Here is a 22,363-nt window from a genome sequence, read left to right on the forward strand (position 1 = left end):
CAGAGAGGCAAACTGTGTGTTCAAAGCTCAGGTGGCAAAGGAGAGCCAGGTCCCATGCAGCACTTCATGCATGCACGTGTTGAAACACCTGGGGGAGGGACAGCCAACACTTAATTCAAACAAGAGGCAGTGGAGAAATAAAAAGCAGGGTGGGGGAAAGCCCACAACAGCCTGCATACAAGACACTAGAAGCACTGGTTCATGAATGAGACAGACCAACAGAAGCTACAAAATGGCAATCCAAATTGGGGACAACGGAGAGGTCATGTAAAGCTGGGGCATGTCTAAGAAATAAAATTGCTGGGCTGAAATGAAGCACATGAGACTGAACTATGTTCTTACATATGCCATTGTGAATGTGCAGGAGCCTCACTGACTTCGGTGCATGCACCCTTGCCCTATAGCAACCTTGCTCTTCCCATGTTCGCTCCCTGTCTCAAGCTCTGCCTGTGGCCCCAAGCCTACCCTACAACACCTCCTGCTCCATCAGCCCTGGGACCTCCACCCTAGATGCCTATAAGCCTACCAGAGCTTTAGTAATGATGTGCAGTATTTGAAAACTTAAATCAAACATGCAGGGAGCCAACTGAGCAGACCTGGGATCCCAGAGGGGCCCAGATCAAACCTAATTACTCTTAAAATAACTCCTAATCATCTCTCCCTCTCCACTCCCTACAGCCTCTCCTGCTTGTACAGCCACAGAGCTGAAAAGGAACAAACACATGCAAAACAAATCATTAAAAAAACCCCCAAACACAAAGCATCTCAGAGTGCCTGTTTGAGGGGTTGGCCTGCCTCGTGCCTCTTGCCCCTGGCCTTTCTGCCAGCCCCAAGAGAGAATTCGTCCTCCCTCCGTGCCTTATCTTCAGACTCAGACTAGCTGTGTTGGCTGTGATGCATGTGGTGTCTCTAATCCTGTCTCATTCAGTGTGCCTGAAGCCATTCCCCGAGCTGAAGACATGGTGGCGATGAAGGCGGTGGCGGTGCAACTTCATGCTCCATCCTCCCTTCTTCCCCATCCAGGCCCAGGAACTTGCATAGCTGTGAGGGGGCTGAAAGCCACAGGGAGCTTGGCATTTACTTGCCTGCAGCAAGTTATATACTGCAGCTTCAGGGGGAAGACATCCTTTGCTGCCTTCAGGCACCACCCTCAGACAGATCTCCTCTTCTGGCTTGGTTCCCACCTTACAAAAAGACACATGGTGCCGCCTTCTGTGCCCAACAAGAGGGGCACCGCACCATGGGAAATCCTGGCCTGGATCCCTGCTGCTTTCCCTCCTGCTTCAGCGTAACACAGAGACAAACTGGAAGACGTTTGGTTTTGGCACATGCCTGCCTGCTTTTCTCATTCTTCCCCTTCCTTTCAAGCCTGGATCTCACGTGCTTACTGGGAGTATTTTAAAAGTGGACTCAGCGCACCTGAACGATGTTAACCCGAGGGGCATGGAGGCTGTAATCCTCTACAAGGCCAACACAGCAGGGAAATCAGCCAAGCATGGTTTCACCAAAATGCTGCCCAGTTGGAAAGAAACAAGGGATCCACCCCAAGCCTGCAATGGCTCTCTCTCTTGCCCTTGCTCTCTGCTTCTAAGGAGATGCTGTCACCGCCCCCCGGGAAGTGCCTGGAGGTTCGATGCTTTGCTGGGAGGAGGAAGAACGATTCTGATTCACTCGGCCCTGGAGCAGATTTTTATTCCCCATTTTTCAGTTTGGCCCCTGGACTGAAAACAAATCCCTTGTTTGCCCAGTTCAAATGGCAAGCAGCGGGGTGGGTACACAGACCCTGGGGAGCAGAGCCAGAGCTTTGTCACCACACAGCCCACATCAAGAAGGTTATTTATGCCAACCCACGCAGCCTGGCCACAAATGCTCCTCGTTTCATAGCACACCCACTCCATTAGGGTTAAAAAAAAAGAAAAAAAGAAATCAATCGGGAGCTTTTTCTTTGCTATTTTTTCCTCCAGAGGCAGCAAGCCTCTGCCAAGCTCAGCACATGCATCCCAGCCCAGCCAGCATACCTGGTCCCTCTGGGGCAGCCCCAAGCAGCCAGACATCATCATTCTCCCTGCCAGGACCTTTTTTGGCAGAGGCTTCCTGAACTCAGGCATTGCTTAGCCTAGTCCCCTGCCTCAGCACAGGCTACAGCCATCCTGGCTTGTCCTTTTACCCTCGGTACCACCCAGAGGTGCACTTGTGGTGCAGCTCTTCATTTGTTCGTGAGCGCACCCCACGCGGCAGTGCTGCCGAGCCACGCGGGAGCACTCTGATGAATGCCACGACGCGGTGTATAAAACACAACATTAGCACAAAACCTGGCCGGGCACATTCGCTCTATTACCTCAGAATTATAATTATGCTGGCCTTTCATATCCCCATGTCTGAGTAATTACAGCCAGCTTACTGCCTTCAGTCGTCATCTGATATTAACTTTTAATCACCTTGCCTTTGTTCTGGGGAAGGAACGGCCGAGGCTCCCAGGAAGCCAGCGCCTCTTCCAGGGATCATAAATCTGTCAGTATTTTGCTTCCCCTGCACTTTAATAAGCACTGGATACTTTTTGGGCTTCACAGTTAGGCAGTGTGATGCCGTCCCCTTCCAGGGCTGAACATGTGAGCTGGCAGCTCTGGACGATGAGGGAGCTTGCACCCTTCCCACCTGGAAAAAGCCATGCTAAAGCAGTGGAGGGCAAACCTTTTAGGCATGCCTGCCCCAAATTAGCTCCGCACCCTCCTTTGCCCAGTCTGCTCTCCTGCTTTCTGCCCCCTGCCCTGTGCTTCCCACTCAATCTGTTGGAAGTCGGTGGAAAGGATGGGGAGGTGGGTGGATTTTTTCCCCCCAGCTCTCTAGCCTTTTGAGCCAGGCTGGTTGGACCTCATTCACTGCCAGTGGAGCACAAGAAGAAGGGGAACTTTCTTTGTGACAGCCTGTTGCAGATACCTGCCTTCCTTGCAACCCCGACTGGAGGCTCCACCCCACCTCCTGCTGCACTGATGTTGTACATGAAGCTAATTCGAGCACGTGACAGCTAATCGTAGCACCAGTGCAATATAGTCACACATCCTAAAAGAAAGCACCGTTTCTTTGATTACCCCCTTCACTGGGATGGGTTAGCTAGATCCTAACTTCAGCGTCAGGAGACTGAGGGTCCAGCCTGTGCTCTGCCACTGACCTGCCCTGTGACCTTGGGCAAGTTTCTCCCTCTTGGGGGTCTCCTGTCTGTAGAGGCCGTACCACCTTTGGGGGCACAGGCACCCTGTCTACATGTTCTTATGAAGCCAATGGGGCCCCTCGTGAAGTTGGGGCCTCTAAGCGTGACCGAAATACAGACCGTGGCAACTCTCCATTCAATGCAATTACCTGAAAAGCCCAGAGGAGTCAATGGCAAACCTTGCCGCCTGCCTGCTAGCCAGATTGAGTAGCTAAAACACCAGCCTCTACCCACCAGACAGCATTATTATGGGGATCAGCATGGAAATGATAACACCGAAGGACTGGAGTGAAAATGCAACACATGAAATTAACAGCAGGGACAGAGGGAGAAGGGGGGAAAAAAAGTCAGATAGTGTTAAATATTTCCCCTAGAGAACCGATTTCAAAGACAGTTTTAATTAACTGTGCATTTCACTGAAGCTTAGCAGCAGAGTCATTGTACGTTAAATAAATACCAGTTGATTATTAAGAACGTATTTACTGAGCCTTAACTAGAGTGGGTCAGAGACGCAGGCTCCTGTTCTATACATTTGTTTCAGAGTAATCATTTATTTACTTAACATATAATAATTGCCTCGCCGAATCTGAACAAACTCCTCTAACAGTGATTTACATTAAACAAATCCTGACTATTAATTCCAGAGGCACATTGGGGTATTCCAGGGGCGGGGGCTGGTGGCCATGAAGGAATTTATGCCTTCTTATCTGGGGCGGGGGGAGGAGGGAAATCCCAAGCCCTGTATTTCTGTGAAATGCCAATTATGGCAGAGTTAAAGACCTCCTTCCTGCATGGCTCCCATTTCTTTCAGTAGCAGAGCAGGGAGCAGAACAGAAAAGGAGCAATGCTAGTACCATTACTTCTCAAGGGCTCGTTCTGTTTGAGCAGTTGAGGACTCTTCTGGCGGAGAGATGCCCATGAAGATGAATTTGTGCAAAGTGACAGTGCCACCCCATGGCTGGCCATCACCTAGAGAGGCCCCTGGGATATAAGCACATCCCATCCTCTCTTCCTCCCAGTGCTGGGAGGTTTTGCTTCATCTCCTGGCTTGGTTTGTTACTGGAGTAACCAGGAGGAGCTGAAACAGGAGGGAGAAGTGATTAAGCCAAACGGACCAAGGGAAAAGAAAGGTTTGCTTCCCCTCCTTCCCCCTTAAGGAAAAGTTGCCTTTGCTGTGCATATTTATCAGAGCAGTAATAAATGAGGGTCCAGGCTTTTTCCCCGATGATTGATGGACACAGGGATTAGTTTAAGCACAAAAAGAAGCTAAGTGGTCTGGCTCGGACCACAGCACATTCATCAAGTCGACAGGCAGAGAACGGAACCTATTTCCTACTTTGCAGGGAACTTTCTTTTTAAGAAAAATGTGTTATTGTTTCTTTGCTTTTTTTATGAAGCAGACATGCATGCATACATACACGCGTGCGCATGCAAACCAAGGCTGGGATTTATGACACATGCATGTGTAACACTGTAACTAGGCCAAAGACTAAGTTAACATGATCATTTTCTCTCCAGAACAGCTCCATCTGGTCTCCTACTCTCCCCACAAGAGAAGCTAGATGTTTTAAAGGAAGCAACTTTTTTCCAAGGGTCCAGATAATGGATTTAGTCATGCCATATCATAGGGGAAAACTGCTTTGAGGGTCTGCATTTGTTTTTCCCCCTGTAGCTTCTGCAAAGTCAGAAGGGGGACAACATGCATGAACCCCCCACCCCCCGGTCCCTCACTTCCATCCCTGTCTCATCGACTCCTTCCCCTGGCTGACCCAGTCACTACCTCAACTCCCAGCAAAGACCCCAGAAATCAGGGAGAGGTCTCTGCAAACTGTAGAGCCACAGAGGATGCTGAGCCCCATCTCCCACATGGAAGTCAGGATTCCCAGACAAGGAAGTTTTCCTCCAACAATGGAGACGCAGAAAGCAGGATCTGGCCCTTAGGGAGGTACTCCGGGGCATGCTTAGCTGCAATCCTGCTGATGCAATGGCATAAACCAAGAAAGAAAAACCAACCAAAAGAAGCCCAGATCCTAAACGCTGGTACGGAGGGCGGCAGAAAACAAGATCCAGATTTTGTGGCTCTCAGCCACCTCCTCTTAAAAAGTAAATTCATGGCTCCTGTCTGCCGGGGCCATCATTTCACAAGGTTTATGTACAGACCGCATGCAAGGAGACTGGAAACATAAAATTATATAAGGCAGTTAATTGAAAAACTGCCTGTGCCACGTGCAATAATTGACATTAAGTGTTGTTGGGAGCAGGAAATCACTCGATATTAAACAGGCACGATGGTACTCTATAGGCACTAAATAGCTCGGGGTCTGATCCAACACCCACTGAAACCAGTAGGAGATGGTCCAGTGACTTCAGGAAGATTTGGATCAGGCTCCCAGTGCATGGAAAACGAAAGTCCTATTAAACAGGACTTGCCATTAAGCATGTTGATAGTATGCAAGCTCTGCTGTGTATTATGAATGGGATAATCAAGCTGCCCCGATCAGGGGGAAGAGATTCACAGATCTGAAGAGTGTTTTAAATCTTGACAGGGGAAGGCAGCTAAAACGAAGCTTTAAAGCTCTTCCTGAAAGGGTAATAGGGAAAATTACTGTCCCACACTCAGATGCTGCCTGTGCTTCTACTCGCTGGTTGGAGATACAAGAGACATTCCCCTGCTCCATCTCTACATCCTCCTAATAAAAGCAGCCCAGCGACTGAGTGACTGCATCCAACTGCTTTGCCTTCTGGCACTGCCACAGGACAAGATCACAGATACACTGCACTAGGCACTGGGTAAAAGGTGGTATCTTCTCCAAAGAGCCTGCAGTCCAAAGAGACTTTCTGAGGGGAGACAGAGGCACAGTGGGGGAAATGACCTGCCCAAGGTTATACACAGCTGGTCAGCAGCAGAGCTGAGAATGACCTCTGGATTCCCGCACCAGCCACCCATCCATCACGATCGCAAGCTGAGTGCTGACATGGAGCCGACTCCAATGCAGGGCACTATGGATGAGGAGCTGTATCTTAGCTCAGAGGCACAGAAGCTGCCTGGGGCAAGCATAGAGCTGGAAAGCTAAAAATCCTAACCTGGATTTTATACCCCGGAGCAGGGATGTTCTCAGCCCATGCTCTGCAGAGATGCTCTGCCTATGCTGGTGATGGATTTAGCAGTCTCTGGGCAAAAATGTATGCTACTGCCTAGGCCTTCAGGAGGGATCCCAGAGGCTTTTTTTACACCAGCTACCTTCCCACAGAAACAGGCTGAGATCCTCCACACTGAAGAGGGTAATAATTAGTCATCTGGAAAGCCGCAACCTCGGACTTCCCTTGTCCCTGCACAGATCTCCGGTGACTTTCTCTGCTGGAGAGTTCTTTGAAGAGCATTACACCTGGATTAAACCTCCCAAGGAAGAGAGTCTGGCTGGCTTCGGACCCTGCACAGAACATGTCGGCAAATGAAAGTAGCAAGATACCAGATGTACCCAAAAAACCTGGGCAGCTCCGTGATGCACTAACCGTAAAGCAGACTCAGCTTTTTGGTATGGGCAAGTCCGACCAGCCGGCTCTAAGCATCACGCTACTCTGCCTCCCAGAGTTGGGTGAAGAACGTAAGCATCCCAAATTCCCTCTTTTTTGTCTTAATGACTAGACAACACCTCCTCGTGGACTCTGTGTTCAATTCTTATTGGCTACAGCTAAGAACTAAGAAAATTTGGAACCCCATCCAGAGAAGCCGCGCTCTTAATGTGCCGATTACATCATCCATAGCCCTATTAGTAACATCAAGCCACTGTAATTTATAGACAATCTTCTAAGGAGAACTATCAATATATTTATTTTCCTACTGATATATAGCTAAGTCGTGCATGAAGTTTATTAAGCTGTGCCAATTTTCCATCAGGGCTGGGATCTATGGGTTTTTACCATATGAATATTTGGCTCCATCTCAAAATAGAAAATCATTTAAAAAATATAACACAAGAAGCATTTTAGTCCTTTAAAATGCCCATAAGCATGTGATAGAAGCTCTCGTTGTCTGGATGTGATGGCTAAATTCCTACAATCAGTCAGTCAGAGATAACTGGCTTATTTAGGGCACATTTCACCGTGGACCTCCTTGAGAAAAGTATGACTTTTAATACCTGCCGTGTTGAATTTTGGTTAATATTTAATGTTGCTTCATACTTTCCATGGGTGAGTATCATTACTGCCATTTTTCAAGTGAGAAACAGAGGAGAGGAGAAGCTTCCCAAGGACATGGAAAGGGAAAACAGCAGGGCTGGGGCACAGAAGTCTTGCTGCCCCTTCACCCCCTTCCCTAGAGTTGAGCACAGAAGCCAGGAGTCCCAGCCCCTCTCTGTTATGTGGAGTCATACTTGCAGGGTGAAAAGGTAGCTTACTCCACATATCTGCACATGGATTTTCTTCCTAATGCCTGTCAGGCTCTATGCTAGTCAGAGAGAGGAGCACGCCGTCCAGGGATGCAGGAGATATGCACTATCCTCCCTCTGCACCAGCAAAGAGCCTTATGACTTGCTCCACTGAGCCCTTGAAACAGCATAAACCCCAGAGGCAGCCTCAGCCATCAAAAACCCCCTGGGAGAGTGGTCCATGCCTCTGAGGAATAGCCAGGGCTGCCAAGGGCACTGAAATGCCCCAGAAGCCAAATGTTCTGCATGTTTCTTAGTGATCTCCCAGGCACCATGAGGGTCCCCAGGGAACCAGGAGGCTCGAACAGCGGTACATCCTATTCTGCAGGAGTGATAGGACCCTGTGCAATGCATCCCCTTTCAGGCACTTGGCCAGAAAACAGATCACAGAAAGGTGATCCATAGAAAGCAACGTGACCCTGACCTGCTGCACAGCGTGACCCAACGACACATGAAAATCTTTCCGTTGGCCCTGGCGGGCACTGGATCAGGCCCATAGGCAGCAACTGTCCATGGGCCAAAGGAATGGCACAGCAGAGCCTGCTGAGTCTTGCCCAAGTGGAACAAGCTTTGCAAGTGAGGAAGCAAGCGAATGGAGGGCCAGGATAACGCCTCCCAACCTGATCCCCGCTCATTTATTTTGGCAACGGTAGTTTAGCGTTAAATATTCATAAGGCTTCCTAATGTACAAGTAAATGTACTGTAGTATATTCCACAAAGATGATGAGGTCTCGGGGATCTTGCTGCAAACAACACCATCTCTCCGCTGCTAAATCTTTGATGAGAAGCGGGGAGAGGGTAGAAGAGAAAGTGTGTGTGTGCGTGCACGTGCGTGTGTGTGTGTGTACGCCGGCTTTGGAAATGTTGGATTTCTGCTGGGGAAAAACATATGCACACATGGAAAGGAGAAGTTTCTAAAGCTCCTATCGGATTTAGGAACCCAAGTCTCATTGGTGCCAAAATGTGCACTGTGGATCCTGTTCTCGCACACGCCAGTGAAAGGGAGGAGTTAGTCAATTCAAATCAGCTGAGTTACTCTGGTGTGAAGCTGACAGAAGTGAGAGGACAATCAGCCTTGGAGACAAACTGAGCAATCTGTGCATGACTGCCTGCAGCAATACACAGGCAAATACCTGGCTTGGCTGTATGGCAATCGTTTAGTTGGGAATGATCCTGCCCCGAGCAGGGGCTGCATTAGGTGATCTTGGGTGACCTTTTCTAAAATCCTATTCAAATCTCCCCTGGGGGAAATAAAACAATGTTTTCCTCATATGCAAAGTTACAGGGAACGCTCCCCATAGTTCCTGGTCACTCTTAAGTTCTTCATTTCAATTCACGTTGTGAGCCTCTGCCCTCCCACCCATCATTTCAGCTCTGTTTCTCCATCCAGACCTTGCTGTTCCTCTCCTAGGGGGCTTCTACTTCTCCTCCATCCTAGCCACATCCCTGTTGTGCCAGTCCTGCCTCTCCCATACACAGCTCTGGTGCTGCTCCTCATCCTCCATCATTTCCACACACCCACCTTCGCTCTGCCTTGCAGTTTCCTACTTGCCACCTCCATCCTGATTGCCGACTAATTGCACGATGGTATGTTGATGCACCTGACGCTTTCTCCTAGGATCTGCTTATGCAAGACCCTCATTCATTTCACTTGTGACCAAAACCTCAGATGCAAACCCAGGTCTCCAGGCATGGTCTTGGCCTCCCTGTCCTCAGGCCTGCAGTCCTCAGCTTGTGGATCCGCACATACTGCAGGAAGGACATCCTTAGCTGCTCTCAGCAGGCAGCCAGGGGAGGGCAGAGGCATTATTTAATCAAGGACTATTTAAACTGCAGGGCGGACTTCATTTACCATTACAGTGTGACATAAAAGTTTAAAGGCTTTAAAAAAAAAAAAAAAAAAATCTATGATCCAGTTTTACGCCCCTTCAAGTTCTCCTAATAAATCTGCACAAAGGAATTTATCATCTCATGGTAAATGTGTCACTTCCCCACCGGCTCTTGAAAACGCCCAGGAGGGCCCTGCATAAATCCCATGCTCCAGCTTCATTTCAGGCCCTGCGGCCATATCTCTGAGTGCTGACACACCCCTGCTGGGAAGTCACTGTCAGCCTTACTCCTGCCCCTGCTGAAAGGAGCACTTGTTCTGTATATGTGGGAACAGCCCCCTGCTGAAAGAAATAGCACAGCAATGCAGCCAGGCCTCCGGGAAGAGAGATGGGGCCTGTCTATCCTCCGGCATCCCAGTGCAGGGCATGTGCCCTGGAAGAGCTGTGATGGAGGATGCCAAGGGAGTGCGTGCTGTCTGCAGCCCTCTGTTCCCAGCAGCTTCACCTCTTTGGCTCCAAATGTGTGAGCGCAATGGCAAAGCCAGCAGGATCGGAGAACCGTGGTTTCTGCTGCTGTTGGGCAAGAGTCCACCCATCCACCTGACAGCGACTAGCATGGCCCATCATCACCATGGGTACATACAACAAGTCCCCATCTCCAGCAGTAACTGGGGAGCTGGGCAGATGGCCTCTGGGGCAAGGTAATGCACTAGTCCTTCTTCCCCAATTGCACATGTACCCCAGTGCAATCCAACAGGCCTCGTCTAATTATTTCTCCTTGACAAGAACAAGCCCCAGACCCTTCTTCGCCTGACCCGCTGTCTTGCGTTTAGTTTAGTTACGGGGCAAGTCTTTCCGGGCAGGAAACACGGCTCTGTAGGCCTGACGCCCAGCTCAGAGGTCAATGCAGACTCCCCCTTGACTTGGACAGTCTTTGGATCAGATCCAAAATACCCCAAGTACAGTCAGAGTTTGCTAACGGCTGACTCAATAACAATAATATCATCCTACAGGGCCCTTTTGCTATCAGAGGGATCTGATTATTAGAAGCCAAGTGAAAATACTTTACGAGCTTTGGGCTCAGATGCTCCCTGTGAGGCAGAAGCAACATCCAGGGAGAGCCAGGACTCCTGGGCTCTATTTCTACCAGTTGAACAGATGCACTGGAAGCTGAGTCACTTCTCTGTAGCTTGGCTTCCCAATCTGTAGAAACAGCTACACCCTTGTTTGGGAAGCAGAAGGCACAGGAGACATTTGCACATGATATTTGTAACCGGTGATATCAGATGTCAGAGAAGAGCGCAGTCTTATTAATCATAATAAGAAGTGGGGAAAACGAGGTATAAAGAGGCAAAAAGTGATTTGAACCTTATCGCCCAAATGAGTTCAAAGCACAGGCCCAGTTTTAACCACAAGGCAGGAGTGTCTCTTTCTCTGTCTCCATTGATGCACGCACGGTTTCCGAGCAGCACCATTTCCCACGCAATTCGGTGGCTCTGTAATTACTCTAAAATTAAAAGCATGCAAGCCTGTTGCTTCGAGGAGGTGGAAACAGAACCCAGGAGTCCCGGCTCCCAGTCCTTTGACTCGACACTTCCCCTCCCCTTCTTGCATCAAGCACGCCTGGCCGACAACACCGGGTGGCCGTGGCAGGAGGAATTAGTGCAGCCCAGCTGAACAGCTGGCACCTAATACACAAATTAAACACCCATGTGCAAAATGCCACAGGGAGCACGCCGGCTCTTCTCCAGCCTCCTGTTCCTCTCATCATTCCTGTTGCACACAGTCAACAGCCTTCAGATATTTAAGCTCTTGAACACAAGGCCCTGATTCCTTTCCTCCAGGCCCACATGCTGCTCTCAACCACGAAGGCCGGCAGACCACAACGCGCCTTTCTTCCCGCTCCTCTTGTCAAGGGCCTGACATGACTGCGTAATCACCAAGTGAAGACGCAGGCTATCTTGGAGGGGAAATAAAAACGTATCTATAATTAATGATCCTCCAAGAAGGCACGGCCCCTTGCTAATGTAGCAATTTGGTGAAACATAATTTATGAGACTCTGAGCTTAATCATCGATAAGATCCTGAGTCAGACGCGTGGGGAAGGAGGGGAAGGGGAGTTGCCTGCTGTGATTGTGCATTCAGACGACGCTTGTAACATCCAAAGCTTTTTGGCAGGAACAAAACCCCTCATGAGATGAATGGAGATAACTAACTGCACCATGGCTGATTTACAGGGAGAGGCTAGAAAAAGGACGCCCGCCAGTTGGCATCTATTAACAGAAGCCTTTTCTGCAGGTGTAATTATACTAATGAGTAGGCAGGTGCAATACCCGAGATGCACCAGCCTTAAGGGCTCAGACCAGTCAATTTAAGTAAGGACCCAGCCTCACCTGGAAAGGGATTGCCAGAATCCCACTGACTTTAACTGAAACCCTGAAATAGGTTCGCAGTGTTTTTTCGTTCATGGAAAAATAGCCCTTTTCCCCCTCAAAAAACCTCCTTTTCTCACAAAAGGTACCAGCATCTAAATTTTCCACTTGATTACAGAGCTTTTCTTACAGTAATTTTTATCTGTATCACTTTAGGCGCATTTCATTCACTGAAAAATGTCTGATTTCTACCAAAGACAGCTTTGGGACAACTAACGTTTTCTAAAAGAGGGATAAAAGTGTTGATTATAATATTGAGGAAAATTGCAAAAAATGAGAAAAGGAACAGAGTTGGTTGAAAGTTTTCCATCTTTTTTTTTCTTTTTCAAGCAGAAAATGATTCTTTTAGCTAGACTGTGGCTTCCATAGTAAACTATTTTCAGTGACAACAGAAAAATTGGAAATCTATCAGCTGAAACCTTAAAAAGGGTCACATTTGGCAGATGAAAGCTGGAAAAAAAAAAAAAAAAAATCAGATGACTGAATACACATTTCCAAGCACACAAACCTTTCTGCTTGACTTGCTAAAATTGTTCAGTTTTCTATCACTGAAAAACAAAATTGAGGGTTTTTTGATGGTTGGGGGGAGAAGGAGGGGGAGGGTTAATGGTTTTCATTCATCAAAATGTTACTTTGGTGTTCAGGCTTTCTGGGTTGCAACAGAAACCTCTGAAAACTGCTCAAAATTTTCTGCAAAAAATCTGAATTTTTAATGGAAAAAAATATTTTCCTGCCCATATTTGCAAGAATGCCCATTTCAAACCCATGGAATAGGAATAACCAGTATCTTTTGGGAAATCAGTTCCCATTTCTTTTCTTTTTTTTTTTTTTAACCTGTTTTAGCCCAAAGTGGCTAAGCACTCTTGAAAAGCAGGCCAAAGGTATGAGGCACCATGCTCTTGTCAAAACTGTCAGAAACATTTTCCCTATGTGTAGATAACAGGGATAGCGTGTTCATAGAAGCCATTAAGAGTTAAATGAGCCCCGCGGTATTATTTTATTTTATTTTTTTGTCCTTCAGCATCATGTAGGGACCCTAAACCAGATCTCCATGAAGTTAGGAACTGGCTTTACCATGATCTTTTCCAGATCTGCAATGCATAGCGCACCCATTCTGCAAAAAGCTTACCTAGCATCTTTCCCAATGATACAGTTAGTCCAATAAACAGCATCACAGAAAAACCCTTGCTTCTCACACATTTCCAGAACCATCACGGCTACAAAGATACTCCAACGATATGGTTTATATGCACACATGTTCCATAACACGATTCGCTTTGAGTGCAACACGGCAGGGGGCTGGACCCGATGATCTTGCGAGGTCCCTTCCAGGCCTAATGTCTGTGAAATCTATGAACTATTTGCTCTTCCTGTTGCACATGAAAATGTGGAATATCTTTCATGGGGTTTGATTAGGACCCAATGTTGGATGGGCTTGCATGCACATACCACCTTATGTGTTGAATCGTAACTGCCCCAGCAAGAATCATAAGCCTGATACCAAGAGCTAGTGATGATTGTCCTTTCAGCCTAATTGGTGCCCTAATTGGGGTTGGGGCGGAGGTGCCTGCAATTTACCTCTGTCACTAAGAGAGTTCATTTTAAGTGAGCATCCATAGGACCCCTGGGCAGCCTTGGACTTTGTACAGCCCTTTTGCCTGGGGATTTCAAAGCTCTTTCTACAGCATAAGCCATGAATCCTGGCCCTGGTGTGGCGGCAGGAGGAGGTGAGCTGACTTCTGCCCCCTGCACACCCTGCTGCCACTCTCTATGATCAGCCTGATGCTTATCACTCATCTCTGGGAAAGAACATTAGGACCAGACTGAAACAAGAGGGGCTGCCTGCCCATCCCTAACCCTCGGTGCTGAGCCAGAGAGAGTCGCCCTCCGTCCTCCTGATCAGCAAAAGCCCCCGCAGGCACCAGCTCAACACTCCTTTAAATCGTGCTACAGTCTGATAAGCATTTGTGAGCCTTTAAAATGATAATTGCGCAGTACGGGGTAAAGCATAACAGTGGTGGTGTGAATATTCATGAGCTGGGGACCAGCAATGTTACTGCTTTCAAAGGGAAGCCAATGGCACACCTCTGATAGCAGTCGCAGCAGGAACCAAACAAGCCAAAGCGGCATCTCCTCCCCAAAGCATGTTGGGAAATATTATTATTGCAGAGTCATTAATTTGTGTTTTTGTTCCCTATTAGCACTGCCTGATCTCCTCATTAGCATTGTTACTCCCAGGGCTTATGGTGCAGAGAAACCGAACACTGGCAAACATCATCAGGGCTGGCTGTGAAAAGATTTGCGAGAGCCTGGGAAGCGGCGAGGCTGTCTTCTCATCACCTGTGCAGTGCAACCTGTAAACATCAGGGCAATCTCTATTCATGTCTGGGAGAAGTAGGAAAAGCTACTAACTCCTAGGTTCCAGCTGAAGGGACTAAGAGCCAGGATGCATCAGATGCCCAAAGCAACTCTGCTGACTTCAGTGGCACTGATGAAAATGCACGCAAAACCAGGATGCGCCTCTCGGGCAAGGCCACCTCTGGCTGCAGGGGGCAGAGGCAAAAATACATGCCAGCACCCTCCCTTCCTTTCACAAGAGCATCTTCCCATGAAGCAAAGCAAAGCATTCAGCACACGCTAAAAGCAGGCTGCTCAGCATGGGGCAGGCAGGCCTGTTGCAGCAGCCAACCTTGCCAGGACTGTTTTCAAGGGCTATTAGCAGCTCTGACATCCATGGAGAAAAGGGGATGTGGAATCAATTATCCTAAACCTTGCAACAAGAGCCCTCCGGGAGCCTGCAGTCAAGCGGCGGGATTACCAAAGGGACAGCCACATGCCACACTGGCCCAGAAGCCTGAAGAATGTATTTTAAAGATAGTTTAATTAGCCTGATTTATGTCGCTTTCCATCGATCGGGTCCCCGGCACTTCAGAAATCTATCAGAAGGAAAACGGACAGCATCGATTGGGTCCAGACCCTGCGCTGGAATAACATCGACTCGCGCTATATTTAATAAGCAAATAGCTCTGTCATAAATATAACCAGAAGAGACGCAGGGATGGGGCGATGGCCTAGTCTGGTAGGATGCTTTGTGCACGGCTGTGCTGGGAGAGGCCTTGAGTCTGGGCTGGATCAGAGTGGTAGCCAGGGACAATGCTCTCACCATCTCAAGGCCAGATCTCCCAAAAGCTGCGCTGACATCGAGAATGCCAGCAGCACTTAAGGCAGGGAAACGGCTGTCAACAAGAGCGTGGGCTGAAATGTCAGTGCCTGCATTTGAGTGCATCCTTCCTCCACAAGAGTCCCAGTGAAATCCCAATCAAACAAGACAACCAAAGATAGTGTTTCCCCCTGCTGCTCAGTGCTAAGATAGACTTTGAAGGAGCTGGTCCCAAAAGAAAAACTGGGGGGTACAGGGGAGAGCATTTCCCAGCCACAAAGGAGAATGCTCGCAACTCCCATGACAAATCACAGCCAGCTGGGATTTTGCCTTTCCTTTAGTTTCAGTGCAAGTTGGCTACCAGCCTGCCCTTTGCATCTTTCCAAAATCTCCCACCAGTTCATTTCCATTTGAAAGTCCTTCTCCGATCTACCAACCCCAGGCTAATAAAACTGAGTCGTGTCTCATGGCACAGGCAGTCTGTTTGCTTTTCATCTGCATTTCATCTGGTTGCTGTCGTGAAACACGACATGGTGGTTTCTCTCATTTGTGGGGTCTCAAGCCAGTTCTGATTTTGTTTTCCATGTACTCAGCCAGCACCACTGTGCCTGGGCTTTCAACAAAGCCAGGAAGTGTTGCACAATACACAGCAGATTCACTTGGTGTAAATCAACGTAGCAATATTGACTTCAGCAGAATGATGCTAATTTATACCAGCCAAGGATCAATTACTCTCTGCCTCTCTACTTATCTACCCACCTTTCTTGTACATACTCCATGGATCTTGACAAAAAATCCTGACAATTTGTTTTTGTATTAATTTGTGATATTACTTTCTTTTTTTTTTTAAACCCATAATTGGGTGTGAAGCAGACGGATGCACATTTAGGCTACTAGGACCATATCACAGTGGTCTTGCACCTTGTACGGACATTTTATGTACAGCAAAATAAGTTTGGAGTTGGTATAAAAGCCTGCAATTATACTGGCATAAGGAACATGTAACAGGGGGGCCTTCTCGGGGCCCATCTACCAATGGACCTGCCCACCTGTTCTGGGCCAACCACCCGCCTTCTCGCCTGCCATGCCTTGTTGTTAATTAATTAATGATCTTAATTAGGCAGGAGGCTGCCCATTTTCTTGCCCCAATGCCAGGGGGCGCTATCTGTGGCTCTGTACCTCCCCAACACTGCAGCCCATGCCTTGCAAATGGCATCCATAGTTCTTATAGTCACCGGCCCCATGCTGGGCCACAGACTTCTCCAATCAGGACCCCTCTAAGATCCCTCTATTCCAGCAGCCTACCCTACCTTCATTCAGGCTACCTAGCTCCTTGAAACTATTTTCCCCCCTCAGGACCTTTGGCCATACAGGCCCTGGCCTCATCTCCCAGGCCAGTCGGAAACCCCAGGCCTTCAGCTCTGGGTGTCCCTTGTGGTGGGCCCCTGGCCCTTTTGACCGTCCAGTCCTGGCCCCAGCATTGAGCAGTCAAGGGTACTCTCTCCATCAGGTCTCCGAGTCTCTAACCCCACTCTATCTCCTGGGGTCTGCCCTCTGCCAGTCCTGGCCCCAGCATTGAGCAGTCAAGGGTACTCTCTCCATCAGGTCTCCGAGTCTCTAACCCCACTCTATCTCCTGGGGTCTGCCCTCTGGGCCCTGGTAGCAGGTGACCCACCTGGTTGCGGGGACTAGGGTTAAGGTGCCCTGACCTGCCTTTCACCAGGGTGGTAACTGGCCTGGCATTTCCTGGGGGCTCCCACACCACTGAGAGCCCCACCAAGCCACCCACTCCTGACAGGGTGTAGTTTTAGGTCATGCCCAGGACCAAGGAGCCTCCTAGTCATCCCCTACAGCTCCTCCCTTACCTCCAGGTTGTTACAAGGAGCCTTGCAGCCAAGCGATGTTGCTGCCTGGGCTGCCAGCAGGGAACTGATCTGTTTATATAGGCAGCCAGGGATCTAACATGGCTGCCGCAATCAAGCACCTGCTGGCTGCTTGGTTCAGGTCTTAAAGTGGCAGGCACCAACAGTGCCCTGCCACAGAGCATAACATCTAATACTCAGGAGACCTGGGTTTTACTCTTTGCTTTGCTTCCAGTCTGTGGTGCTGAACAAATTGTTTCGCTGTCTTCTTCCAGCTGTCATCGGACCTGTCTCTATGTAGGAAGCCATTTGAGGCAGGGACTGCTTTTATAGTGGCAACTACAATGGGTTCCCAAATGAGTGAAGGCTGTTAGATACTATCATCATTTTTTTTACCCACTTCACGCATGTGTATTTGATGACCCAAGGGACAAGAGAGTGGAAAATCAGAACCACACTGAATGTAATAGCAGTTGGGAGTTCTCATTACCTGCTGTGAAGAATTAAACATCTTGCTGGATTGGACCCTCAGGATGGTTCCCCAGGGGGCTTCAGGGTGCAGGGCACATAGGCCACATACCAGCAGGAAAAAAGGAAGGCCAGTTCAGCTGGATTCAATGCCAGGAACTTGGCCTAATCTGGGGAAATAAGAAAACGATTAAGGATATATGCCCTCCAAGAGAGCAGCAGGCATTCAGCCTTCGCCCAGGTTCCAATCACATTCCTCAGCACAGAGGTTGTTGGAGAGGTTTGTTTTTTTCCCTCCCAGTTCTAATAAAAATTAAGTGAAACAAAATGAAAGCAAAAATCTTGCAAGGCAAGAACAGAGCAGGCAAGTAGCTTGTGGCTCTTGAAAAATTATTCACTAATTGTGCAAAGAGTTGTGTGCACAAATCGGACTAATAAACTAGATTTAATTTGACACTGGAAAGCGAGCAAGCGGGGAACAAGGAGGCGGGATGGAGCTGAAGTGCTAATAGGCTCCGCTGGTGCCTTGACTCAGCCCTCTGGAAAGTACTTCTCAGCAAATGCGGAATTGCATCTATTGACATTGGGGACTGCATTCTGTATGAATTACCCAGGATTGCACAACCACCTGCTTTCCCAGGGAAGTGACCAGAGCCATTATGGGTATTGCTGTTATCCGAGCTGGAGAGCCATGGGGGTACATGGAGAAGGCAAGAGCACACAATGCTGTGGGATCTTCTCTATCAAAACCAGCACTCTCACTTCAATAGGGAAGTTTTGTGCCACTAGTGGAGATGTCACCCAGGGCATTTTTGCTGCTATGACCTACATTAGCATCTGTACCTTTGCTGAAACATAACACTAGTTTGGCTAGGATTGATGAGACCCTACTGGAAATACACATGATCCATTAAATGTAGGCATCAAAATCCAGTTCAGAGTCCTCTGGCTCAAAAGCCCATTAAAGCCCCTGATGATCCCAGGGACAGCAATAACCAATTGACACCTATCTTCATCTAATACCCTTCACCAGTTGACCTCAAACCCCTTTGCAAAAGAGGGCAGTATCATTTACCCCTGTTTTACAGCTTGGGCAACTGAGGCACAGAGCAATAATGTGACATACCCAAGGTCACCCAACATGCAATGAAAGTGCTGGGATGAGGCTCCCCATTTCCTGTGCCCCTGTAAACTGCTCTGTTGGCTAGGTCACACCAGATGCATCGTACAGAACAGAACGGAGAAGGTAGGCCAGAGGTAAGCGTGAGGCCTGTGCGTGCACAACTTCTTACCTGTTGATCCCAAAGGCTGGGAATCATCATCATCACTGGGTCTCTCATTGCATCACCTTCTGGATCCGAGGATCCCCTCTCTTTCCAACCTCCTTTCTAACCACCTTCCAAAGGCCCTCACTTCACAGTGGGTTCCACAACTCCGAGCTTAATGTCTCATGCCTAAAATGCATGGACATCCATGTAACATAAATTATGCTCCCACAGTCCTGCCACAATCTGTTCTGAGATCAGTGACAAACCCTGCCTAGATGTGTGACTGGAGCTGGGCTCCTCCATGGTTGTTCTCAAGCCCTGGTTTGGAACAAGAACAGAAAGCCTCTAGGCTGGACCCCAGGAGAGAAAATCCCAAATCCCTCTATATCTGGGTTTTCATCAGATGGTTGCTCCGACAGGATTTTATTTATCAAGCCTTCCCACTTTCATCTTTTGTTTTAAATCCTCAGGTATCTGTGGTTGCCCAGACTTGAGGAGGACAGTATACGAGACAGTGGAGAGCTTGGGCTCCGTTCTCTCTGCCCTGCCCTGCCCTGCCCTGCCGGCAGTGGCAGAGGTTCAGTCCTGAAGAACACAGCTATGTCTTCTTCCCAAAACATCTATGGCCCCTTCCCCTCCTCACATGCAGAACCAGCACCTTCAGCTCTTTTTTTACCCACAAATGAACTGACTGATGCATCTAAGACCAACTCTGTATTTCCCCTCCATAAGTAGTAATCCTCACCATAAGCTTGACACAACGGCTCCAGTTTTGGCAGAGAAAATCACAGGTCAATCCCAGTGACAGCAATAACAAAGTGGTTAATGCAGAGCTAGCATGACCCTTGGGAAAAAAATGCCTCTCGCTGCATGCTGGGGCATGTACTACCCACCACAGCAGTGATGCACACTGGCTGACATGCTTCCCTGTGCCCATCCACGCATGCATGCTCTCCCACACTTGCATGCACCTGTTCAAGCCCATACACATGTGGTCTCCCACCCCTGCACACACAAACACTTGACAAGCACAAACGTTCATCCCGTCACATGTGCCCACGTGTACTCACATACACAGACTTGAAAACCTAACCAAAGTTCCCTGCAGAAAATGAGCTGAGCATGGACTGCTGGAGATGGAGAATCTGGCAGTCATGGCAGCAACCTTGGGAGTTTCCCCTTTTACAAAGGCAAATTGTTCTTTCCATTTACCAAATAAACCTCCTTTGCCACCTTGCTCCCTGGACTGAATTCATGTGCAGCAGTAGGTAGAAACTTGAAATACCTTTGTTAATAACTGACAGTTATAATCCCCCCCTCCTCTTACCCCTTAATTGGTGTCTACTGCAATAAACAGGAAACACTTTGGATCTGGATATTGGGGCTCAGCAGTGGGTTAAATACATCTGAGCTGTACTGATGATATGTGCAAGGCAAGATAGAGCCTTCCCCCTTCACAGGCACTGCATGAAAATCACCTCGGTGGTGGGCACCACTTTTATTTTATTTAGTTCCTGAAAGTTAACTCACCTGGGAGTGAATTGCACTCTCAGTCACCACAATCTTCCCCCAGCAAGAGGTGGGCACAGGGTAAAACCTGGAAGAGACTCTCGCTGCACTGGTCCCTTCTTGCTGAAGTCTTGGTCAGGTACAGAGTAGGGATGTTCCTGAGTGTCTGAGAAGCCCATACGCATCCTAAGCACAGTACATGCTTTGTTAATGGAAAGAAATCCCCACTAGGTCTCGGCAACACAAGGCCACAAGGAGGGAAAGAGCATGCTCCCAGCATCTCACCAGCCTTGAAACATGGAGTCTGATTTGGCCCTAGCTGCAGTTCCCCCTGAATTCAAAAGGATGGATTTGGCCCGGGGAATGCCAGCATCTGCTTCTATTTCTGTAGCCATGCAGAACAGGAATTCACTGATCTTATAACAACTATATAAGGTACAGGCTGGATGTGTGCATCTCTGCTGACAGATCACTAACAAGGCTTTGCTGGCATAGACCTTGACAAGTCAGTTCCAGAAATGAGGCTGGAGACTTGGCTAATATTGCCAGCTGGGATAGACTTCAGAAAGGAATTCCTGAGCTACGGCTGGCACCCGAATCTCTGGTTTGTCCCATATGCGAGCAGCAGGGACGAGACCTGGCTGCTAGCAGGTAGGTGGGGAAGAAATGCTAGGGTGTTTTCAGGCTGAGTATAATATAATGGGCTGGTCCTCCTTGGAGTAGGGAATTGGACTAGATGGCTGGAGACAGACATTACACGTAAGCTGGTTTAAATGATCAGAAACTGGTTTAAACCTGTAACAGAACAGACATTTGATGCACATAAACCAGTTTGAAAATGTCTGAAACTGGGTTGAGATAAACCTGGTTGAATGTAGTATCAGACTTAACTGATTTGGCTCATGCCGGTTTATGCAATGTCTGTCCCAGACCCCTTGCTGATTTAAGTTAAAACAGACTCCCTCAGCATCTTGGCATGCTCTCTGGGCTGGACAGAGCTCTGCTCCAGTGAGCTGGGCTGCCCGTGGCCAGATGTTGGCCTGCCATGGCCCCTGAGGCAAATTCCTCCCTCAATCCCCTTTCCACCACCCCCGCTGGCAAACCCTGTGGACCACAACTGGGGTTTGCCAGCCCCAGCTGCACCTCCACGGCTTGCCTGCAGCCAGGCAGGGGCACAGTGAATTCCTTCCTCTGTTCCCTCTCTCCCCAGGAACCCCTGGGGGTTTGGCTGCAGTCTCTATGGCTTGCCTGAAGTCAGGCAGGGATGCACCTGTGAGCCAAGTATTAGGGTAACAGTATTTGGATCTTAGGGAGCATTGGATTTTGCAGCTGAATAAACAGCTATAACCTGTGGCCTAGCAAAGCTGCTAACCACAAGACAGAATGGTATGTTAAAAGTAACATTGCAAGACACTTAGGCACACATTTTCCTAACAATATAGTAGTGTTGTAAGATATATAGCTCATTGTGTAAAAAGAACAGGATGCAAACCACTGGCTATCGTTAGAAGATAAAGCAGATTTTGCTTATGAATGCTCATGCTGAGCAAGCCATTTGCTTATGCTAAGTAGCCATCTTAACTGTGTCAACCATTTTCAAGCGAGTCTGTGTAAGTCTGTGTGATGTGAATGAGGTGAAGTCTTAGGAACGTGAAGATGGTACAACCTGGGACCGAAAAACTGACTGGAATGTGAAAGACAACACGGATTCTGTTACCAGTTACGAGATCGACATATGCAAAAAGGTGAATGGTGATTGGTAAAGAAGCCTCCAGAAGCTTCCACGCTTTGGTCGAAGTCCACTCAAGTCACCAAAAGAAGCAGGGGTCAAGGTCTTAGGCATGTGCTCATAGCAAAAAGACATGTAAATAAGTGAAATACATAGGCAATTCCATGCTAACGAAACAAACAGTAAACAGAGGTGGAGCTTAAAATGGGAAGGACTAAGGGTGGAACAAAGGAGGGACAAAGGAGAAGTAAATGTTAATGAGCATAAACCAAGGTGTATAAATATGGAAACAACTAATGTTCGTGGCAACTCCCCAGTTTGTTGGAGCTGGCCCAAAGCTGTCTCCATTTTGAATAAAGCTGTTGACGAGCAATGTGTGCAGGTGATGAGTGATAGCATTGATCTGTTGTTTCCCTAGTCGTTGGGTGTCACATGGAGTTGGAGTCTAACCCCAAGAGCTAAGACCTACAG

General features: G+C 48.3%; 1 long non-coding RNA gene across 2 annotated transcripts in view; it reads right to left on the reverse strand.

The window, feature by feature from the left end:
* The window catches only part of LOC102379111, a 156,443-nt gene that overhangs the window by 38,056 nt on the left and 96,024 nt on the right, over positions 1-22,363 (reverse strand). For both annotated transcript variants that reach the window (XR_323762.2, XR_001357979.1), the window contains exons 3-5: positions 20,185-20,349; positions 18,679-18,840; positions 17,409-17,556 (exon numbers count right to left, since the gene is read on the reverse strand). This is a non-coding gene — a long non-coding RNA (uncharacterized LOC102379111). The remainder of the gene's footprint in view (positions 1-17,408; positions 17,557-18,678; positions 18,841-20,184; positions 20,350-22,363) is intronic.

The sequence above is a fragment of the Alligator sinensis genome, unplaced genomic scaffold, assembly GCF_000455745.1.
Source record: "Alligator sinensis unplaced genomic scaffold, ASM45574v1 scaffold98_1, whole genome shotgun sequence".
Lineage (NCBI taxonomy): Eukaryota > Metazoa > Chordata > Crocodylia > Alligatoridae > Alligator > Alligator sinensis.